This window comes from Protopterus annectens, chromosome 6.part1 (genome assembly GCF_019279795.1).
Source record: "Protopterus annectens isolate FY-2018-M chromosome 6.part1, PAN1.0, whole genome shotgun sequence".
NCBI lineage: Eukaryota > Metazoa > Chordata > Ceratodontiformes > Protopteridae > Protopterus > Protopterus annectens.
The window spans coordinates 560,180,420-560,205,209 of NC_056738.1; the positions used below are offsets into that span (position 1 = coordinate 560,180,420).

At 39.2% G+C, this 24,790-nt stretch overlaps 1 protein-coding gene across 1 annotated transcript in view; it reads right to left on the reverse strand.

Moving 5' to 3' along the window:
- LOC122805674 (neurexin-2-like) overlaps positions 1–24,790 on the reverse strand; it is a 2,559,176-nt gene that overhangs the window by 409,013 nt on the left and 2,125,373 nt on the right. The window lies entirely within an intron of this gene.

The window sequence follows — 24,790 nt, forward strand, 5'->3', positions numbered from 1 at the left end:
AGTGGGGAAAAAACGGAGATTTCAGGAGGAAGTCCTAGAACTGAAACAGATTGATAAGTCTGAGGAGTCTCAGTTAAGTAATTGGAAATGGAAAGTTCTGTGTAGCACTTGTGAGCTTTTTTCTAGGGGGAGCCATTTATTTTCCGTTTTGGGTGTAATAGTGATGCTCCCGCTTAGGAAACAGATTGCTGCACTGTGGATTTTGCAAACACTACAATATACAAGTTTCTGAGAAGCAATGGAAACAAAAACAACATGACAGTATTGAGAATGATGAAGTTCATGTCTCATGAGCTCACCAAATACCAACAGCTAAGAAATAGATGTAAGAAAACCAATTAGTTGTCCAAGAAAAAGGGACAAAAGAAGAAGCATTAATCATTGAAACAGCTACAACCAGTGATTACAGTGTCTGAGTATCAAGAGAAACAGTGTCACAAAATACTAGGATATAGTACTGATTACATCTAACCCTGTTTGGACTGCAGAAGGAAGTACTTATGGATACATTGCAGGTGCTGAAAAGAGCGCCCTCTGGCATTTTGGTCCATTCCTGTCATGGAATCAGAAACCCAAAACTTTTGAAGAAATTAAAAAAAAAAAAAAACTGGAAGAAGATGAATCTTCAAATATGATTAGACAATGTCTGCAGGCCACATAGGTTCTCTTTTGGAGGTAGATGAAATTACTGGTCAAACATTTTTAAACTATTTTTGAAAATTGCCCTTCTTTATAAAATTTTCCCTTGTGGAGAGAAAAAAGTGTGATATCTCTCTTGCTCACAAAAAGAGTTTTAAAGATATGAGCTTACATCATGTTTACATGATTTGGGAAATTAAGCTGGCTGTGAAGTCTGATTCTGAGGTAGCCGAAGTGGTCAGCTAATTTTTCTGGGGTATCATTTTCATGTACATCTTGCCTTACTGAGTGCTTAAGTTTTTGTTTTGTGCCACATATCTTGAGTTTGATTTTTAAGATGGGGAAGAAGGCTCACTTCTTGTAACCAGTTAAAGAGAAGGATACGATTCCTTTCCAAGATTGGCTTTGTTATCTGATGGCTATTTCATCTGCATACATTATGACTGGAAATTGTGGAAAGTTAGAGGGACATTTTTGATAAATCTAGAAAAATTTCTACAGGTTGCTGAAAATTGTAGAACATAATTTAAAAGCTGAAAGTAAACTACTTTTTTTAGGAGTTTACTAAGTAAAGAGAGAACTAAAATGGGGCTGAAGTCTTGTGCAGAAAGTGGGCTAGGGGATCCTTGTTGGTTTATAAGGAAATTGTGCTGTGATTTTTTTTTTCACTACACAGGACTAGCCACCCAGTGGAGTGAACGCTGGATTTATGTGGTGGGGTGAACACTGGATCCAGGTGATGGTCACTATTGCTGTGTTACCCCAACAGCATGTAGAAAATGGGAAAAAGGAGGGTTGATACCGATGCCATTATGTATTGTAATGAGCTTACTTTTACTTTTACAACCAGGGTTCTTTTTTAACTTTTCCCAGGCTGTGTCTTTACTTTTTAAAAAGGATTTATGTTCTTCAGTAATCCATTGTTCTTGTTTGGTTTGTAAAACCTAATGATAATTAGGAAGAGTTTTAAACCTAATGTAGCTTATCTGTGAGGACAGAGTCAGCTAAAGTGGGAGAATAGGACACAAGTTAGATTGTTCATTTTCTTGTTTAGACCAGCAATGTTTTTAGGTGTTATAGCATAAAAAGTGAAAAGTTTTGGGTGCAACTTGTTCAGGTGGTGAGACAGGTCGAATGTTATAGGTGAGTGGTCAAGGAAGGAGGGACTGAGTATATTAATTGAGGAGTCTGATCCTTTAATATACATGATAAGCAAGTCTACAGTGAGTGTTTTTTTTTTTTCTTCACAGTTTGGTTAAGTGGGACTGGTAATCCTTTGCTTGTGGTCACAATCTAGAAGGAAGGTTTGAATGCCTAGTGAGGTCCTAAGAGATTAATAAAAACATCAGGTAGAATAAGCAGATTTTTATACGGATGTGAGGCATTTAGGAGGTCATGTTAGGCTTTTGAATTTGTCGAGGGAAGATGCTGGAGGATGTCAAATATTTGCCATTAGAAGAGGAAAATATTTATGTAACTGAATCGTCACTCTTATCTGGTATGGGGCATGAACAAATTTGCAATTAGCTTTTGTGATGGAAGGTATTTATAGGTTTATTTTATATGGGAGAAAGGTGAAACAACCCTTTTGCTTAACTGGTTGCATGATGAAAGTGAAAGTGTATTCAGGAAAGTGGTGGCTGATGTTTGGGGAGCAATCTTTGACCCAGGACTCTGTAAAAGTGACCAGGTAATGTAAACGTGATAAGGTAAAGTACAGTTGGTGAGCAGTTGTAGTGGCTGGCTGAGTAGTTGTAGGCTAACAGGTAGGGACTTTGTTATTCTCAAGATTTATTTATTTACATTTTTTTGACTGTATAATCAAACTGAGCAAAGTCCCACACATTTATACACAAAAACTATAACAATTTGTAAGGCATAAACAATTTATGAACACAGTAATCAATAGATACGAATCCAAGTAGCAATTTGTAGCTAAAATCTAATCATTTACAGTTAATGCAAAATAACATGAATGTCTTGCGGTAATTTGTTTATACACGTGTTGAAATACTAATTAGAAAATGAAGAAGAAAGTTAACGAAAGTTAGACAAAAGTATGAGAATAGACGGTGAGGTATAAAAAGTGGGGGTGCGGGAATAACAGCAGCAAAGGAAGGGAGGAGAACAATAAGTGAGAAGACGCAATAATAAGTGATAGAGTACTGAAAGAAAGGAAAAGCAAAAAAAAAATGGTTGTACAATGCAGGTGTACAGGAAATCGTATGAAGAGTTAAAATAAAGTGAAGGTTGGAACATGAATCGATATATTAAAATAAATAAGGAGATAACAGATATCTATATGCATAGAAAATTATGAGGAGAATAGGGAAGCTTTTGAATAGAATTCTTGGGTACTCGTTTTTTTGAGGAGATGAATTTTGCTCAGATGAGGAATTGAGCAACAGCAGGGGATGCTCTGATCGGGAATTGAATAAATGTGTATGAGGTATGTTGTCTAGATGTAGAAGGATGGGTGAGCAAGAGATGTGGATTATTTGGGCTATTTCTGTGTTAGGTTTGAGACTGCGGATAGAGAAAGTGGAGTTATGAATGCACTAAGACAGAGGTTACATCTTATGGAACTGAGGTAATGCAGGAGAGAGATGTGCAGGTTTAATGAGCTGTTTTTTATAGCAAAACTAATGTATTTGTGCAGAAGCTAGTGTGATTAGTATTACAGCAGCTGAAAGTATGAGAGGCTAGTTTTTATAAAAGCAGAGTAAGGTATTGTTGAGTAAGTTAGTGTGATTATTTGATATAGTTCTGGGAGAGGTTTTAGTTGGAATTTTGATGCTCTCAAATTTTGGACTTACACATTAAAAGAATGCAATAAGTATATCAAAAAAAATATGGCACAGGGATGGTGATGATTTTAACTTAGTAATATCCTGGTGCACTCTATTAGATGTGGGACTTAACAGGATGTGTTTATAGAAAGGGCAGAAGGGCTGAGATATGTTGTGCATGATGTACTGAGTGATAACATTTTTCTTCAATTTATTTTTGTTGCATTTTTTTGACTGGGTTTCCCCACTAGACTAATACTATATTTTCTGGGGAGAGCCTAGCTAGTATTCATACCTACTATGGGAAATTTGATCAGGGCACTGAGGATGTTTCCTGCTTTTTCCCCTCCAGATAGTGCCAGTGGGTTATTGCCAGAGGGATAGCTGAAAGACTGCAGAGCCTGTACAGCAAATTGAAGCAGAGACAGAGACACTGAAACTGCCATCTGCACATTTGCATTGTGTTGCTACATCAGGAAGTACAGTTAAAGGAGGCTTACAAGCCAGAGAATGAATTGTCAGTGCCTTGGGCAAAGATCTTAAAGAAATGTCTTCATGAAACTGCTGATGGTGAGACTGAGTCAATGGAGGCTAGCAGAAAAGAAATGCTTCACAGTTGTTGATGAGGTTGAAAATCCATGGTGACAGTGAGGAGAAAGGAGTTATGTAAGAAGTAGTGAGAATAAGGAAAATAAACCAGAAGAAATCAGAGGATCAGATGCTAATTGAAAGCAAACTATATCATATTTATAAGTAGTAAGTGGAATACAGCAAAAATGGATTATATACAGTGCAAGGTGTGAGAGGAAGGAGAACATTGGTAAGAATTTTAAAGAACAGATGGGCACACTACTAATAGGTATGTTGTATAGTTCTGATAAATTGTCCCTTCTCCCCACAATATGACTCTATGGGTTTCTCAGTAGAAGACATAATATCTTTGAAACATTTGGGCAATGAAGCCTTTAGTGAAATAAAATTTGGGAATTTTGTACTTGCAGAAAAGTTTATGAACATGTGTGAAACGTTTTGCAGCTCTTAAAAGGAATGTGTATTTAAATTAATTAAATTAAATAGTATTAACTCATTACAACCCAGTGACACCTCTAAGTGTTTCTGCAGTTACACCCTACCAATGCCTCTAGGTATCAAATATTGCTTATTCATATTTGCATTAATAATTCCAAAACTATGCTGCATACATAGCATTAAAACTTCTTAAAACTTACACAATGGCAAACACAACTGTATTGATATTTGACTTTTGTCTAGGTCAGGTTTGCTTGTGTCTTTTGGCTTTTCCCGGTTAGGGATCACCACGGCGGAACTCCGGTCCGCTAATGATTGGCAGTAGAGTTTTTACGTGCTGGCTTGCCGGGCCTAACGCACTACCTTCAACAAAGGAATGCCCGTTCACGCATGTCACCACACAGAAGATGCTCTAACTGAGAATCGAACGGGCAACGTCTAACTGTGAGACGACAATGCTACTGCAGCACCACCACCGCAGTTGTTCATATGTATATATATATATATATATATATATATATATATATATATATATATATATATATATATATATATATATATATTGTCATGAATTTCATGTTTTTTTCTAATTATCTAGGCAACCAAATAGCTCAGGCAGAACTCCTTAGCCTAATATGGAAGTGCTCAGCTGGATGAGAAAAATGCTGCTGACAAATATGCATATAACTACATTAGTTGCTGAGATCCTGTATGTTGTTTACAAAATATTATAAGCTTAATAGTTACTGCGTTTATTGGGACTTGTAAAATCCAGTTTAAGACCTAGAACATAAAGAATACTACCATAATAAAAATAGTGTGTTTCAAAAAGTTTGCCATTTATACTTCTTTAGTAACTACTGTGGTTCCAGAGATATGAACATATGTTTAAAATGTGAGGAAATAGTTTGATTTCTATCAAAAAGCTTACACTCCAACCATTGAAAGTTACATTACAAACTTCCAGAACTCAGCTGGAGGGAATGAGTTAAAAAATAATGGAGTAATTCAGAATTTGTAAATTGGAGAATAAAAACTGAAAATAGAAACAATAATTTGAACAATGCTAGCAATCTATTTTTGATATGGAAAAATGCATCCTGTAGTAAATGTTTGGAATGAGGCATGAGACATTTGGTTGCTTCTAAATGTTAAGGCAGGAAACTGATTACATTTTTCAAATGTAATTAATATGGAAAAAGAGGGAATCTGAGGAACTGTGGTGAAACCAAAACATTTTTTGGAGAGGATTCACATCATGTGCAAGACAAAATGTTAATAAAAAAGAAAGTCATAATGTGGAAAGAGGGCAATTTATCAGAAATTGTGTTTATAATGTAGGATTTGCAGTGCTGTTGGACACTTGAAGTTTGATTATCCCATGTTGCAAGGACAAGAAAGTAATAAGGAATGTAAAAAGATAGGGATGAGCAAGTAAAAGCAGGGACAAATGAAATAAAGGCAACAGTGGGGAAGTATTGAAAATCTTGGAATTAGGTATGACAGTAGTAACAACAGGCAGGTTTGTAGTACCACTTGATTTAAGAAGGAATGAGAATTTTTTTTTTATTTATAATAGTTTATGATTATATAATGATGGGAGGAAGATGAAAGATGATGGAAGAATTTAAAAAAGTATTTGCAGTAAAATATGAATATTATATATTTTAGCTGTAATATAAGTAATGTGGTAGAGAAAATTCTCAGTATGTAAAAATATGATGAGGTTAGGTAATTTAAATGTAGGTAGAGAAAGGTATTTTATATACAGAAGTGGTCAGCTTAAAACTGAAATTTATTATGTATTGTTTTCAAAAGGTGTGAGAATCACCAGGGAAACTAGGAAGTACATTTTAAGAGTCATAGTGCAATACAGGTAAAACAGGAGAAGAAGAAAGGTATATTACTAAAGGTAAGGGAATAAAAAAAGTTGAGAAGGATGTCCTGAAAACATACTTAATGAAACATGAAAAGCAGAGATTGTTGTAGGAACATTAGGATATGATTACATTTTATAGAACATGGTTAGACTGATGGGTTATGATTAAGGAAAAACAGAAAAAATATATTCTTAGAAGTGGAAAGAGAGGTGAGAAGTAAACAAAAGGAGGTATATCAGTAAGTTCTGCTAGACTATGACAAGTTGTTGGGGAGGACAGGGATGAGGCAATTGTTTAAAAGAAACAGAGACTTGTGAAAATAAAGAAAAACATGAGCATTTGATTCGTAAGTAAAGGATTAGGTTTAAAACAAAGATGAGGTGGCAACACTTTGGGGAAAAATGTAAATTATGAAGAAGGAATAATGTAACATATTACAAATAAGGATGGAGTAGTAGAAGGAAAGGAAATAAGAAGTACTAAAAGTTGTGGAAAAGTGTGCAAAAAATGTATGATAAAAGTAAGGAAGAAAAACAAAAAAGGAGAGTAAACAACATGATTAAAGAAGAGGATAATATGGGATTAGAAAAGGTAACAACAAGAGAAGAATTAAAAGATGTGTTATGTCAGGTGAGACACAGTGTATCAGGACAAGATGGTATAGGATACACGTGGTAAACAGAAGGGGTAAATATGAAGGGGTATGTGAGAGGGTTATAAACTTTATTTTAATAAAGCAGACACAGAAAAAAAAACAAAATTAAAGATATATTATGGTAGTTAATACAGATTACAATTTTTTTATGAAGTTGTTACAGGTTAGTTAAGTAGATGTATATGGGGAATCATGTACAATTTAGTATACTGAATCAAAGATAGACAAGCAAATGATTTGATGCTGATAATAAAGGAGGATATTGAATGTAAAGTAAAATAAGCAATAAGAGAGAAGGAGACAGTAAAATGGTACTGTGTGATGTGTCAAAACATTTGATAATGAAGAATACCTTAGAATGAGGGAGGTACTACAGACATAACTTAAGTGACAGAATAAGGAGAATATTATTTGTATATGCAAATGCTTGGAAAAGAATGTTAATAAATGGATGAAGATGAAAGAGACAGAATAAAAGTGAAGAAAGGAAGGTTATAAAGTAAGTGGAGTATTATTTACATTAGTAATACATGTGTTTTAATTGTGTGTAGTGCAAAATTATTGGAAGCAAAACAGGAGGCGGTAATGGAAATTAAAGTGCCAGTGTTTATGTCACATGCAGATGATTTAGTAATTATTACAAAGAATAAGCACTGGGTGAAAGAATGTTTCATGGAAGCAGAAGGGAATCTGGGTAATTCTGGTTTAATGTTAAAGTAAGTAGAAGAATAAAGGTTAGGGTATGTTATAAAAATAGAAGTCTGTTTTACAAAGCATGTTAGGTGTAAGGTTTTGAAGCATGAAACAGTGGTAAAAGTTGTTAGAGGATGGTAGGGGTGCTACAACAATGTGGGTGGCTATAAATATGTCACTTAAGAAGAAAGTGCTTTTGAGTCATGCATATAAACTTGGGAAACCAGTTATTTGAGAGACTATATGCTTGTCCATGTTGGAAGAAAAAAAGAGTTGTTAGAAATTGTGATTAGATTCAAATGGGGTTCAAGACAGAGCCCAACAAAAATAGGGGGTTCTACTATGAAAAAGAAAGAGGGGATACAAATAATCACATTAATGAAAAACTTGATGACTTGGAAGGACTTTCAGGAACTGCCATTATTTATTTAGTTAGCTATTTGTTTGTTAAATTTATTTTTCTTCACCAGGAAAGTCCAACTGTGAATTAGAACCAATTTTCAGTGGACGCCAAGGGAGAAAAGCTGCACTAGTAGTTTATATAAGCAACTAAACACTGTATACAAACATAAAGTATAACAAATGAGTCACTGATACAACTTAATGCTGCAGTAAGTTTAGGTAGCAAAAATAACAGAATGATATAATAATCTAACAGCAAAATAATATGATGCAGTATATTAATTATTAAATGAAACTGAATACAGCAAGACAGAGCACTAACAGTGGATGATCGAATAGAGGTCAGTGCTAGGTAAAATGAAATCAATATCCTCATCCTCGCAACAAAAATCATCAAAAAATAAGTGGGATGGAGGGAAGGAGGAGCTAGTGTAGCAGTCATTTTATTCAAATGTATGCTATTACTGTAAGTTTTCTTACACAACTGCATTATATTCATAATTTCATCATTGCTGCAGTAACTTTTAGCTAATGGTTACAATACCATAACTTATAAAGCTTGGGAGGAGAAAAGATGACAGTCCAGGAGCCTCTGGAGAATGGCCCAAGTAAAACTTGCTCTAGACCTTGAAAAGTAGCCTAGCTTGTAGTGGCTTGCAAAAGTATGCACAGAGGACTAGGTTGCTGCCTCTAGAATACTTCTAGACTACACCACTTTCCAAAAAGCCAACAAAGAATGTGTAATGACCTTGCTAGGAATTAAATTGTTATTATAGAAATAACAAAAGGAAATGGCACAGGACAGCCATGTTGAAATTATTCATTTTTGACACTGATTGTTCTTTCTTCCTACCTTCATAAGAAATGCATGACTGATCAGAATTTTTTCAAAGTTTTAGTTTTGTCAAGATAGTATCTGAGTTGTCTATCTGTCTGTGAACATCTGGAGTATGAAGAATCTTATCTCCCTCATTATTAGGTTTTAGAAGGAAGACAGGGAGCTGGACTGTTTGGCTCAGAGTAAATACAGATATCACTTTAATCTCAACAAAATCCCATCTTTGTGGAAAATGAGATAAGGCGACCCATAATTAGAGCTTGCAACTCATTCACTCTTCTTGCAGAAGTCAGAGCAATCAGCAACACTGATTTCCATGTTAAAACCTCAAATCAACCTGTTAAGCTGGTTCAAATAGAAATTAAAGTCATGTACTCATCATAACTATGTACCTGTACTGTCCATTTTCAATCTTCCTCAATGTATGGGTTACGGATCCAACCTTGGATCCGAGTCAGCTTCATACCGCAGACTTATGGATCCAACTCTTCCTCCCTCAATCCATAACACCCCAGTCAGCCTACAATACCTCAGATCAAGTTTGCTGTATTATAGATCCTAAGATAGAGTAGGAAGAAGGAAATAACAGTAAAGCTAGGGCTCAAACCAGGAATAAAATGGTTCAAAAATATCCATAAGATTGCTCCAGAAGATGAAAGGAAGGGAGAAGGAGGATAGAGAGCTAAGGAAGAATGAAAATGGATAACACAGATGCATAGTTATGCTGAGTACATAACTTTAATATCTAATGTTATCCTTTTTGATTCTTTCTCAAGTTATGGGACAAAGTCCACAGCTATGTGAATCTTGGGTGGCCCTTATGGAAGGATATTCCAGTAATTGCCCAATCAGAATTGGCTCTGTTTCTAGAAGTCAAATCTAGCTTGTACTGAGCAATGAAGGTATTAGCATTAGACCAAGTAGATGCTGTGCAAATGTCATTGATGGAAGTTCTAGATCAGAAGGCAGAAGAAGTGCCCATGGATCTAGTTGAATGTGCCTTAGGAGGCTATGATAGGGAGAGGCATTGCTGAGTATATACAAAATAAATGCAATCATTAATCCATTTGGCCAGAATAATTTTAGGAACAGGTGATCCCAGTCTATTTGGTGAGAAAGAAACAAGCAACTGGTCTGTTTTCCTGAAATCCTTTGTAGATAAAAACATAAGAACATCCAAAAGATGTAGCATGTACTCTCGCTTATTTGAAACATTAGGGAAGAAGACAGGCAAATGAATTGTTTGACTGATATTTGATTCAGAGGCTACTTTTGGAAGGATGGATTGGTTCATAAAGTAACTATAGACAAACAGATTCTGGAAGAACACACTTGTAAATGTTTAATGAAGAATTTTATTGAGATTTGTTTTTGGTGTAGGAAATGATGTCATTACTTGTTTGTCTATTTAAACACCAATTTCCCTTGTCAATTTGTCTGAAGAAGTTTACGTATTTGCAGTAAACAAAAGCGCTTACGCTATTTTTTGCTTCCAGTGTGACTTTTTTCTCCTTTTGGCATTCATAAAGTAACTATGTTATAAAATAAACAATGTAAGAAGATTTGGATAATAGTGTCTGGAGTTTGGAAATTCTCCTTGCAGATGTAATAGCTACTAGAAATGATGTTTTCCAAGGCAAACATTTTAAATCAGTTCATTTTAAATCAGTTTTAGCTGAAGGTTCAAAAAGGTGTCATGTTAACCCCTGAATTATGACTGTTAAAATCCCAAAGAGGTAACAGATCTTTTACTGGAGGTCTGAATAAGAAGGGGCCTTTTAGAAAAAGCCTTGTACAATTTGGAAGAAGCTAAAGAGAAAGCTTTTTCTCCTGAATGAAAATTTGACATGGCTGCTAAATGTACATTGATTGCAGAAAAACTAGCATGTTTCTTAGAAATAAAAGCTAAAAATTCCAGAAACGAAGAAACTGTAGCAGTAAAAGGGTCAATTTCCTTCTTAAGAGCCCAAATTGAAAATATTTTCCAATTAGTCCTGTAGATCTTCCTTGTAGAAGCTTCTAAGAAGATAAAAGTATATGCTGAACTGGGGAGGAAAGCCTTGGGCTTTATGACTATTAATGGAATTGGAGAAACCATGCAGTTAGTTTTAGGCCTGGAATACTGGGATGCTTCAATCCCAAGGGATATGAGGGAATGTCTGGACTGGGGTCCAGTATCTATGATAGATAACGATTATGAAACCCAAGGAAGGGGAAGCACACTTGGTGAGGCCAGAAGAGGCAATGAGGATAAATGAGCTCTTCAACCAACGTGCTTTCTTTAAGAATTTTGTAATCAGAGGTAATGGTGGATAAGTGTAATGGAAAACAGAGGGCAAGACATGGACTAGAGCATCTCTGTGACTCCCCTGAGGGGGAATTAGAGCAAAATACCTGCTGCACTTGTTGTTGTTGGTACAGGAAAATACATCACAGCAAAGTTGGTCCCAATGATGGAAAATCTTCTCCACCACTGATTGATTGAGAGATAACTCATGAGATAACAAAAGTGACCCGTTGAGTTTGCCCAGTACTACACTGGATTTCCCTGGAATGTGCATTATCACAAGAAAATGGTTGGAAGGGATTGCCCACTGCCACACTCTCAATGCCTCTCAACAAAGGTGGTAACATTGGGTTCCCTCTTGTTTGTTGACATACCAGACCACAGACAAATTGTTGGTTTGTATTGCAATAGTCCCTAGAGGGAGAACATCTTTAAAGGGATGCAGTTCTAATTGAACCACTTTCATCACAAGGACATTAATGTGCAAATTGGTCTCTTGGGGGGACACTTGTCTTGGACTGTTCTTCCCAAGAAATGCCCTCACTCCACCCCAACTTGAAGGCATCCATGGTCACCATGGCCACTGGATTAGGCAGAATAAAATCAGGGCACAGGTAAATCTCACCTCACCTAACTGAAGCCAGCAGCAAAAATTATTTTTGCATACCTGAGTAAGTTTGACTGGAAAGGATAGAGGATGCTGTAGAATAGAGCACTGAGCAGCTACAGTCCATTGAAGAATATGCATATAGTAACATGACACAGTAACTAAGGTTATGGCTGCTGCCATCAAACCTAGAGCCTGAAAAACAAGTCTGGTTGGAGGAGCAGGATGAACAAGAATTTGCTGTACATGGAACTTGACTATGTCCACATGATGTGTAGGAAGAGTGGCAATCTGACTTAATGTGTTCGGATGGGCGCCAATGAACTTGAGGCTCTGTACTGGTTGTAGTTTTGATATGGAGATGTTGACTGAAATGCCTAGTCTTTGACAAAGTTGGAGCAAATAGTCCTTGGACTGTTCTAAGAGATGCCTGGTTTTGGTGGTAAGGAGCTAGTTATCTAAACATGGAAACATTTGGAATCCCAGCAGTCTCATGTGTACTGATACCACTGTCATACACTTGATAAACACCCTGGAGGATGTGGTGAGAACAAATGGCAGGGCTCTGAGCTGATAGTGACTGGCTCCCAACTGAAAGCGCAGATATCTCTGGGATCATATGTTCATTTTGATGTGATAGTATGGGTCCTGAAGATTGACTGAACATATCCAATCACCGTTGCTCAAAAAGGACAGGATGGACTGAACCATGACCATTCAGAACTTTAACTTCTTCACAAATTGGTTCAAGTTGCTTAGATCTAAAATTGGTCTCAGTTCTCCTGTCTTATTTGGCATTGAAAAGAACCTGGAGTAAGTTCCAAATCCCCTTTTGTCTGGTGGGACCTCCTCGATAAATCTTTTGTCTAGGAGCTTTTGAACTCCTAGCTGCAGCTTCGGTCTGACTGGGTGGGACATCAGGAAGGTTTGTTCTTTTGGTTTGGGGACTCTGGAAAATGGTATAAAATAACCTCTGGATATTATTCTTAGCACCCAAGAGTCTCTTGTTATAGAAGCCCAGGTGTCTGGGTGTAAGGATAAGCAACCCCCGTCAACTGCATCCAGAGGTAAGCAGTCAAGCAACCCTTCAGGAGCGCTGAAAGGGTCTATCCAGAAAGGAACGTTGAAAACCCTGGTTTTGCAGGCCTCTTCTGCTGCAAGGATAGCATCTTCCATTTGAACTCTCTCCTCTGCCTCTGGAGCAATTGTCCTGGTGTGAATCCTGGAAAGAACCCTGGAATTTACAGAACCACATTTTCTTACCCGCTCTTTGAATCCAGGAAAAGGATCATTGAGGGGTAGAAAAGCAAATCCCTATGGTAGACAGGGTCTTTCCTTCCAGATTACTGTGGGAAAGCATTTCTTTCAAAGAAGAACCAAACAAGGTCATTCCATCAAAAGAAGCACTAATGAAAGAAGACTTGAAAACCTCCACAAAACGGCATAAAGGCATCTAGACATGTTTCTTAATGGCAGTGCCTGAACCAGCAGTTTGTGAGGTACCCACTTTAGCATGGGATATAAACCTGATGAATGCATTTGAAATGGATAATACAGTGGCCAATTGTGATGATGAGCTGTTATATTCCTCTAAAGACATCAACCCAGTGGGATTTGGAAAGCTCCTTGGTCAAATCCCTTTGCAGTATCATTGGGTGTGCTAAATAATTCAGTTACCCCAAGGCAAAGCACTTCCTAAATGTGTTCAATGCCCTCAACTTTCTATTAGGTAGATGGAGAGAGGAGCTCTGCTCCGCTAGCTCTTTTTTGTGGAGGCTGCCACAACTATAGCATGAACAGGGACTCCTTTGCTTCAATGGAGTCTGTTGTTTGCTGGTGCCAAAACTTTGTCTGGGCATCAGGGAATTGGTTTTACAGTGGCCAGTTCCTTCCATGCCTTGTGAGAGACTAGGTCAATAAGCTTGTAAGCTGGGAAAGTCACTCAAGAAGTAGACTGGCCAGAACCAAAAGCTTCCAGAAAAACTGACTCATCTGGGAAGAAATATCTGAAGATCATCCACCTTTTTGCTTAAGAATCTCTAGCATGTCTCCAAATGAGACATTATCTGATGGAGACCTGGGGAACCCTTTCCATTCATTGAAGTCAAGATCATCTGTAAGAGATTCCATAGGGAAATCTATGTGCCTCCTTTTGCACATTCTCTTTGGGGGAACCTCCTCCATGGAATGCTCTAGGGAGGTATCCAAAGAGAGGGGAAGTTCCTCTAGGAACTGTCTGGATTGTAGTTGCTACCAGCTGTCCCTGCGGAGTAGGTTTTATGGGATCGGAACTCAGACCCGTTGGAGGAAGATATGTAGGATCCAAGGAAGAGGGATAGATCAGATATCTTGGTCAAGAGAAAGCACTCTCCACTACCTCAAATGCAGATGGACTGGGAGAAGCTTTGGCAGGCTGCACTAAGGCTAAAACATCCAAAGCAGCCATGTCTTGCCCTGCTCAAATCCATGCCTTGAGTAGGGGGTTGGACCCAAGCTATCAAGTGCTGAAGATCCAAGGACCAAGGATGGCTCTGATAACATTGGAGTAGACCCTGGTCCCCCATATCTGATGCCGATGTTTCAGTTCTGAGATGTATCCTGATCCAAGAGGATAGGAGCAAAACCAGTCAGGGAGACTGTCAGAGTCAAAGATTTAGCCATCTTTGGAACTCACATGATACTCTTGGTGCTCTCAGATCTGAGGGCTCTGAGGCCATGGGATGGATCAGAGTAGGAGAAATCACTACATCAGAAGTAGAAGGAGGGCTCACAGATCCAATGGGAGATGAACATGGAATAACCTCTACCTGAGTCTGAGATCTAAGGAATTTCCTCATCATCCTATCCATGTCAGCCTGAGAGAGACGTCTGGAGGATCTAATGGATGAGGTTGTTGACTGTGGGCTTGATTCTCTCCTCGGTGTCAATTGTAGAAATTTGGAATGGAATACAGGAGATACTGGGTCTACTATAAACCTGGGTGAGTGAGTTTGAGGAATATTCTACAAAGTAATGGTCAGATATGAGGTTTCTGCATCTGAGTACTGCTTTGGAGATTTTACAGTATAACAGTAGAATCCATGGATTTAGGATCCAATACTTTTTGGTTAGGATCTGATAAAGTCAGATCTGAAGTTCTTTGGATGTTTTGAGGAGGCTCCAACAAAGCCATGGTAGATGTCAGGGTGTTTAGAGATTGGGTAAGGGATCTCTTTCAAGTCTCTGAAGAAGGCTTAGGATATTTACTGGTGGTTTCAGTCTCTGACAAGGAAGATGAAGATCAAGAGAGCATTCTCTTAAAGTCTAATTTATTTCTTCCGTTTCAAATTGCTCTAGAGTTGAATGCAGCACAATTACAGCAATCAGTATTCAGGTGTGCTGCTCCTAGGCAATAAATGCATTCCCCGTGGGCATCAGGATATGTAATTTTGTGCCCACATAAAGTGCATTTTTCAAAGCCAGTTGGATTCTCAGCTATAGCCAAAAACACAAGAAAAAAGAAGAAAAGGCATTTTTTTATAAATTAGTTAGTTACCAGCAATGGTAGGAAGAGTACCCTAAAAAGGGTAGGAAAAAGAAAAAAAAAGGGAAACACTGGTACCAACAATAGTACACTAAGAGACTACCAAAAGGCAGAAAAAAATGGGAGCAAGAGCTAACGTAAAGAATACCTGAAAAAACTGAAGAAACTCAACAAACAGGAGAAGGAGGACAGCAGAAAAATAAGAACAGAATTTCTTAAGATGTTTTTCTAAATAAATGATAAACAAAACTTTGTACAAATTGAAACCAAGCTGCAGAGAGAAGATCTGCATCCATGATACATGGCGGTAAACAAAATCTGGTGTATCAGACTGGGGCATTATGGTTAGAGGGAGGAACTTGAGAGCTGGATCCATAAGTCTTTGGTATGTGGCCAAGTCGTATCTGTAACCCATACACTGAGGAAGAATGAAATGGAGAACATCGGATCAAAAGTTAAACTTTCCAAAATAAAATTAAAATCCCAACGAGGAGATACTCACTTTCTAGGTGAGTGGGTATGCAGTACCTCTTTGAAAAACATATATGTGTACATTGAAAGACGGAGATCCATAGGCAGATATTCTAAACTGGATCACAAATGAACCTTGGCAAAGGAATAAGAAAAGTCAGAGAATAATAACTCACACAAATATTGTAGATCCAGAGGATGATAACTCACACATATATTACAAAACCAGAGAAATGCTAGCCTTAAAGAGGTCTTGGTTCTTAATGTGGCACCAGCTAGAAAATATTTTCAATTTGCGAATAAATGACTTCCTATCAATTTGTTGCCTCCTTTAATTGCCTGCTGTATGCTCTCATAAAAAGGAGCCTAAAAGGTACTAAAATTCTTTTACTCAGACAGTTAGTTGAAGTTGTTTTGAGATGGGGTGTATCAAACAAACTGTCTTTTGTGAGCAAGTCCAGTCTGTAAGGAAGCTTGTGACAGCTGACCTTGCTTATTTCCAAAACAAACGAGAACCACTGTTGCCTGGACCAGAAGGGAGTCACCACAATTATCTTCGGACAGTCCTTCTGAATCTTCAGAATGACTCTGGATATCAGTATAAAAGGTGGAAAGACATACAGAAACATTTCCATACAACAAAATGAGAATCATCTGCTATCTAGGACTACTTACAAGGAGTTCTGGAGCAGAAAGTTCCCAATTGTTTTGAATGGAGGCAGACAGATCTAGTGTTCCACATATATGGATTAAATTGTGGATGACACCATGATTCAATTTAACTTCATGGGGGGTTGGTACTGGTCCTGCTGTACTTGTATGCTACAGTGCTGTGCTATGATGAAATGTAAGACACTGGTAGAATGAGATCATGCTGAACTGCTATATTCCAGGCTATGTGGCTAAACTGCACAGAGGGGTTGTTCTGGAGATCTCCTATTATTGCATGTACTACTTCAATGTGGTGTTTTCTGTAATCACATTTAGAGGCCCAGAGGACCACAGATGATTCAGAGAGTTCAGTGCATTTATTACTGCCAACCTAGCTTCGATGTTTATATTTTTTGTTATGTTTTTTCCTTCCAAAGATCCTGCACTTTTATTCAGAAAGACATACCTCCTAATTCTTTGGTATCTGTAGTAATAGACTATACTGGAGCTGGAAAAGAATGAGAGGCTTGGAGTCAGATTAAACTGGTCTCTCCACCAAATCATTTCCCTTTTTACAAATCCAAAAACTGGAATTTGAAAAGTCAGGGGTGTTGATGTCTGGACCGTGAAAATTATAGGTATCAATGAATCTTTCCCATGTGGAGCCTGGCTAGAGGAATGATGAGAATCATAGAATATCATGGAAAACTCCTTTGTTGAAATCCTGGACTGAGTGGAAAACCCAAGAATAGCTCTACATAGACATTAAATTTTCCTGTGGAGAAAAACTGTTTGAATTGTAGCATCCAGAAGGCATCCCAGGAATACAATCCCATGGGAAGGAGTGAGACAAATTTTTGAATGTTTTCCGGGAAGCCCAGTGTACAAAGGAGATAATCTTACTTGAGTTAAAGATTCCTGACATAGCAAAAAGGACTCTGCAAAGATAAGCAATTCATCTAAATAAGGAAAATGTGAATACTCTCCAGTGTGCATAAGAGTACCATTGGAACTAGACACTTTGTGAACACCCTTGGAGCAGTGAATAATCCAAATGGTAATGTAGAGAACTGAAGGTGAAATCCAGATACAGAAAACCTTAAAAATATTTGAAATCTGTGGCTACAGGAATGTGATAAGAATTGTTTATATTTAGAGTAACCAAAAAAAAAAAAAAGAAATAATGGAAGTAGAAATAAGAGTTAACAGGTTGTGAAGGGATATAATTTTGAACTTTGGAACTTTCACAAACTGGTTGAGAAATGAATGATCTAGGACTGGTCTCCATGTAGCTTCTTTCTTTGGTACCAGAAACATTGTTGATAAATGACTTGCCCTGTCAAGGAATGAGGAACAGCCTATATTAATCATTGTAAAAACGAGCCTCAAAGTAAAGCAATTATTTGTACAAAATACGGTCAAAACAAAACAAGACAAACAGCAGCATACCAATAAAAACTTTAATGTAACAACCAAACAGCAAAGCTTTTGGGTCACAAACCCTTATTCAGTGCTAAAAACATTAACTATGCTACAGCTTGATCACACAGCCAATAAAAAAAAACTTCCCGATTAATTAAAGTGATAAACTATTTTAAAGAGACCTAACAGGTAGTCATCAAAAATAGCAACATATAACTATAATTGTTTATACTTAAGCACTGGTTTAAGTGTCATGGTCTGATTTATACCTGGTGGGCAGTCAGCTTGTAATTGTAATATCCATTTATATTCTTTCATTTCAAGTCTATTGCTTAAATCAACCCTCCTAATACTTTTGGTAACTATATCTATAACCCTGAAAGTAAAACAATGTGGTGATCCAGTCTCATTAACATGTTTTGCCAATGCATTACTCAATATGTTCCTTCTAATATCAGAATTATACTCTAAAATTCTATCTTCTAATCTCCTTGTTGATTTCCCAAGATAAAAACTGGGACATGCCATGCATGTCGCAAGGTACACAGCATTGGTCGAGTTACAAGTTGCAAAACATATTAAGGTACATTCCCTGCTGGTTAGTGGATGAATAAAGGTAGGATCCTTATTGATAAAGTTACAACAGCAGTTGTAGCATGTAAAAGTACCATTTTTGGCAGACTGCTTAGCCATAGAATCAACGCATATCTTTATAACATAACCATTGTTTAAGGTTAGAACAGTTATAATATGTGAATCTATGTTCATTCCCAGTTATTTTTTTGTAATTCTGACATAGAATGCCCCAATTATCACATATAATTTTCCTTACATCATTGCTACATCTATGTATGTGGTTATATGTTGTAGTGTTATCATCTTGGTGCCATTCATAATATTATCTGCTGCTGAATCAGCACTAAATATGGTATAGGTATAGAATCCTTCAGTAAAGTATTATTACTTAGTATTTACTTACCTTTATTTATTTATTTTCTTTACCTTAGTATTTGCTGGTATTTGGTGAATAGCTCAGTATCATAGCCCCTATCCGTAAATTCTTGTATCATCTCATCCATTTTTTCTATGCATTTGTCAAAGTCTATATTTAACCTACTCATACGGATCATCTGTGCTTTTTCTATCCCTTTGAAAACATGAAATGCATGCATAGTCTTTTTGTGTAATTATTTATTTTTATGGACCGCCTTTTTATATATAGATGTATACATATCAATTGCATCATAATGTATAGCAATGTCCAAAAGCAAGAAGTTATGTACTCACGATAATGTTCGATGTATGTTGTCCATCTCACCTTACATTCTTACCCCTGGGTTTTGAGCTGAACCTCGGCTCCGACTCGGCCATACTCTAGCTCAAAGTCATCAATTGGCTCATGGCTAAGACGTGTCCCATCATGCAACAGACCCATTCCTCAGATCTTGTTTGCTGCAAGCGCACACACACACATACTGAGAAGAAGAACAACCCCAACCGAAAGGACCACTGACACCTAGAGACTATACCTCCAGGTCCTCAAGGAGGGGGTAGGAAGGGGGGTTAGTAAGAATGTAAGGCGAGATGGACTACATACATCGAATGTTATGGTGAGTACATAACTTCTTGATGTTATGTAGTCCAATCTTGCCTTCATTCTTACCCCTGGGACAGCGTCCCTAGCACCTTGACCTTGGGTGGCTCAGTGAAAAATACTCTTGAGCACTGTGGAACCAAATGAAGATCTGCCTCTAGAGACCAGATCTAATTTGTAGTGACTAATAAAAGTATGAGGCAAAGCCCATGTTGCTGCAGCACAAATATCATCCATAGACATCCAAGCCTGAAATGCAGTAGAGGTAGCCACAGATCATGTAAAATGAGCCTTCACTTTAAAGGGTAATTCTTTGCCGCTGGAACCAAAAATAAAGGAGATGCAATTGGAGATCAAGTGAGACAAGGTTACTTTAGAGACAGGAACCCCAAGTCTAGTATCTGAAAATGGGACAAACAGTTGATCTGATTTCCTGAAATCTTTTGTCCTATGTAAATAGAAACATAATTGCCTATGAACTTCTAGCTGATGAAATTTAAATTCTGCCTTGTTAGAAAATTCAGGAAAAAACACAGGCAACTCAATGGATTGGTTGATATTGACAACAGAAGCAAACTTTGGAATAAAAGAAGGACTGGTTCTTAAGGAGACCCTGTCTTTGTGAAACACCAAATAAGGTGGCTTAATCGATAAAGCTTGGAGCTCAGAGACCCGCCTAGCTGAAGTTATGGCTACCAAAAATACTGTCTTCCATGACAAAAATTTTAGGTCACACGTAGCTGCAGACTCAAAGGGAGCCGAGGTGAACTTCTGTAAAACAAAATTTACGTCCCATGGCATTACTGGATCAAAGACTGGAGGTTGGAGTAACATTATCCCTTTCAGAATGGCCCTACAAAGCCTATGAGCCATAAGGTTGGGCTCATTAGCAATGTGAAAGGGAGAAATCACTGACAATTGCACTTTAATGGTTGCTGCAGCTGATCCATGACTGAACAGTTGAGAAAGAAATTCTAATATTGCCAAAATAGGAGCTGTATAAGGATCAATATATCTTTTACGGGCCCAAGTGGAGAATCTCTTCCACTTACTGGAATATATCTTCCTGGTAGAAGGCTTGTGGGAAGAAGACAGAATGTGGACCACTTCCAGGGAGAAATCATGAAGCCTAACTAGGGACGGAACTGGAGCAGCCAAGCTGTCACCTTGAGGTTCTGGATGGAGGGATGGAACTGCCCTGAACTATGAGCCAGCAGATCTGGATCTGGGTCCAGAACCCAGGGATCATCCATTAGATGGGGTTGAAGGAAGGGAAACCAAATCTAACGAAGCCAGTGTAGGGCAATCAGGATCATTTTGCTTCCCAAAGACTGTGCTTTCTGAATGACCTTTGATATCAGAGGAAACAGTGGAAAGGCATTGAGAAGACTGGAGGGCCAATCGTGAACCAGAGCGTCCCTGGGTGTCTCTGCCTGCGGGGGGATAAGGGTGAAGTAGCTGCTGCATTTGGCATTGAGGGGGCTAGCAAATAGATCACAACAAGGCTGACCCCATCTGTGGAATATCTTCAACGCAACATATTTGTTCAGGGACCACTTGTGAGTCATTAGGATAGCTCTGCTCAGCCTGTTTGCAATCATGTTGGACTTCCCCGGTATATGCGTTGCAACTAGAAAGCGTTGGGAAGCCACCGCCCACTGCCAAACTCAAAGTGCCTCTCTGCAAAGGGGGTATGATTTGGTTCCTCCCTGCTTGTTTAGATACCGTACCACTGACATGTTGTCTGAGTGGATTGCAATTGTCCCTAGAGGGAGAAAACTCTGAAGTGCTTGCAACTCTAATAGCACTGCTCTCATCTCCAAGACATTGATATGCAAATGGGTCTCATGATCTTGCCATGTACCTTGGAATGTCCTGCCGAGATAATGACCCCCCCCCCCACCCGATCTGGGAGGCATCCGTGGTCACTGTAGCAACTGGAGAAGATGGTACAAAAGGCTTGCCCATGTTGAGATTGCTGGCCTGAAGCCACCAGCGTAGATCCTGCTTGCACGTGTCCGTAATCAGAATAGATTAGGAGAGTGAAAGATACTGTAGTGACCATTGGGTGAAAAGCAGCCACTGAAGAACCCTCATGTGTAGTCTGGCAAGGGGAACTAGCATGATCGTGGAAACCATGGTCCCTAATAACTTGAGGACCACTTTTGCCTTGACCTTCCACAATGGTAGTAAGGTGTAGACCCGCTGCTGGAGAGCCTGAATTCTCTCTTTTGGTAAGAAGGCCCTCATGAGCACCTTATCTAGTTTGGCGCCAATAAAAGTGACACACTGTGAGGGCAACAAGGCAGATTTTTCCCAATTTAAAGTAATTCCTAACCTTTGGCACAGTGTAATGGTAAAAATATTAATATAGGATGTGTCCTGAAACTTAGAAAAGCAAAGCTTTGAATAAATATGATTTTGTTTTTGCATCTACTATTCATCTATTATTATACCATTCATTTTTAACTTAAGTAATATATAATAGTTCAATAACAAGGAAAATGTGAAATGTTTGATGTATTAAGTTTTAACATGTATTAGAATTTTTTTATGATTTTAAAGCAAAGTAACGGAATTTTAATTAATTGAAATTAATTTACTGGTCAGCTGACCAAGTAATGTGATATATAAATGTTAATGATACTGTGGTTTCTATTCATTCCTTGAGAAAGCCTGGCAGGAGCCGGGTGAAAGCGCTTGGTTTATTATTGGTGTGTCATGACTTATTAAAAGTTTTGTACATTTTAACATCTGGCTTCGGGTCCTGTGCTTTGGGATTTATCTTTTGATTTGCTTTGTTAGCTGATTTGGTTCTGTTGAAGCTGTTTTCACAGTGTAATGGTGGCGTTCCTCGTCTGTAACAGTAGATGCCTGGTGGTGGCAGAAAGGAGCCAGTCATCCAGGTACGGAAACACTTGGAATCCCTGATGTCTCAAGTGAGCTGTTACCACTGCTGTGCATTTGGTGAATAAACTGGGGGCTGTGGTGATCCCAAAGGGCAGGGGGCGAAACTGAAAATGACTGGCTCCCAGCTGGAAGTGTAGATGACTTCTCTATGCCCTGTCCATCTTGATATGGTAATAAGCATCTTTGAGGTTGAGGGAGCACATCCACACATCTTTCCCTAACTGAGGGAGTATTGACTGTAAGGTGACCATGCGGAACTTGGACTTTTGTACATGTAGGTTCAATCGGCTGAGATCCAAGATGGGTCTCAGGTCCCCTGTTCCTTTCGGCATCAAAAAGAATCTGGAGTAAGTCCCTAATCCTACTTGGTCTGTGGGGACATGCTGGATGGATCTCTTTGAAAGCAACTTTTTTATTTCTAAAGTTGCAGAATCCCTTTGACCGGGTGGAACATTTGGAACTCTCTTGGTTGGCGGGGGAGGAGAAGAGAAGGGAATATAATAACCTCTGGAAATTATCTTTGAAACCCACTCGTCTTGGATAACACCTTGCCAGGCTTCTGGGAATAAAGAAATGCGACCCCCGACTAGCTCCACAGATGCACAGTCAGGCCTCCTTTCAGGAGCGCAGGTAGGGAGTAACACAAAAGGAATCATGGTCCCCCTGGTTACGCGGGCTCCTCTGCCTCTAGGGTGGCATCTACCTGAATTTCCACCCCCTCCCCTGCCTCTGGAGGGGGAATCACTTTGTGTGTCTTGAGAAAAACCTCTGCAATGTCCTGAACCACATTTTCCCACCCTTCTGGCCCTTGGAGTAAGGTCTATAAGGCATTAAAAAAAGGATTCCCACAGCAGACAGGGTTTTTCCTTCCTGCTCGCACCTAGTGAGAGTGTCCTTCACCTTGGTTTCGAATAACGATGAACCATCAAATGGGGCATTGGTGAACGTAGATTTGAAGGCCTCCATGAAGTTACACAGGCGCATCCAGGAGTGCCTCCTAAGAGTGACTCTGGAACCCGCTGCCATGCTCGCTCCGTCAGCTGCATATGAGATCAGCCTTATGGAGGAGTTGGTAAGGGAATTTAGGGTAGACATCTCTGCATTGACCTTCTGTGCATGGCGTCAGAAACATTACCCTGTAGAGAATCACCTAGCTCTTTTAGGAGATCTCTCTGGAGCCTTTTAAAATGCATCAAGTAGTTCAGTGACTGCAGCGTAAAGCCCGCTGAGGTAAACACATGCTTCCCATACCTGTCCATGGCCCAGGACTCCTTGTTAGGTAGATGGACGGTAGACGAAGTTTCAGCAAGTTCCTTCTTGGTGGCTGCTGCCACCACCGTGGCATCTACTGAAATGCCTTTTGTCAGATATTCCTTGTCTGTGGGAGCAGACAAAAACTTATTGGGTGTCCTAGGGACCGGTTCCACAGTATCTTGAGTTTCCCACACCTATCGACAGATGAGATCTAGTAGCTCATCCAAAGGGGGAGACACCCAAGAGGCATACGGTTGAGACCCAAAAGCCTTCAGGAACACCAACTCCTCATCAGAAGGGGATTTGGAGGGCCAGCCACCTCTCTGCTTCAAGATCTCCAGGATATCTGAAAAAGAGATATCTTCAGAAGACGACTTGGGGGACCCCTCTGACTCCTCGAGGTCTTTGTCTGATGTGAGAGACTCATCTGGGGAGTCGACGTGTTTTCTCTTACACAATCTCATTCTTGCGGGCTCCCCAGGCAAAAACTCTGGGGAGATGTCAGAAAGTTGGGCACCACTCAAGGAGGTATCCTGAGGCCTTGGGTCTCCTCTGTCCATGGATAGAGGATGATCTGAAACTGACACTGGAGCTGGAGGAGGCAGAGTGTCGGTGCTGTAGGATGCAGTTGATGACCTGGCCAGCACACTCCTCATAACCGCAAAAGCTAATCCCTCCAGCTCCAAAGGTCGACTAACCATAGCGGATATGGTAGTAGTCCTTGGCGCCGAGGAGATGAGGTCCAAAGCAGATGTTGGGTCCAAACTCACCCAACCCAAAGCACCAAGAGGAAGGCGCAGAACCGATGAAGATTGATCCCAGCCCTCCCCCTCAGGTCCAACTAGGGAACTGTGGACCCCCGACCCCGAGGACGGAACCGACGGGGTCAGAGTGGAAATCGGAACCGAGAGGCCAGGCAAAGCTACTGGAACCGACCTAACGGCACCCGATGGAACCAACAATACTGGCTCCAAGGGCCAAGAAAGGCTCAGAGGAGGAACAACAAATGATGAAGGGCCATGGTCTCCGGAGTAAGCTGGGTCACAGCCAAAATCAATTTGGCCAGCACCGATGACTGAAGCAGTTTCTTCACCAATCTATCAATGTCCTCATCAGAAAAGGACCTCGAGGACCTGGAGAATATAG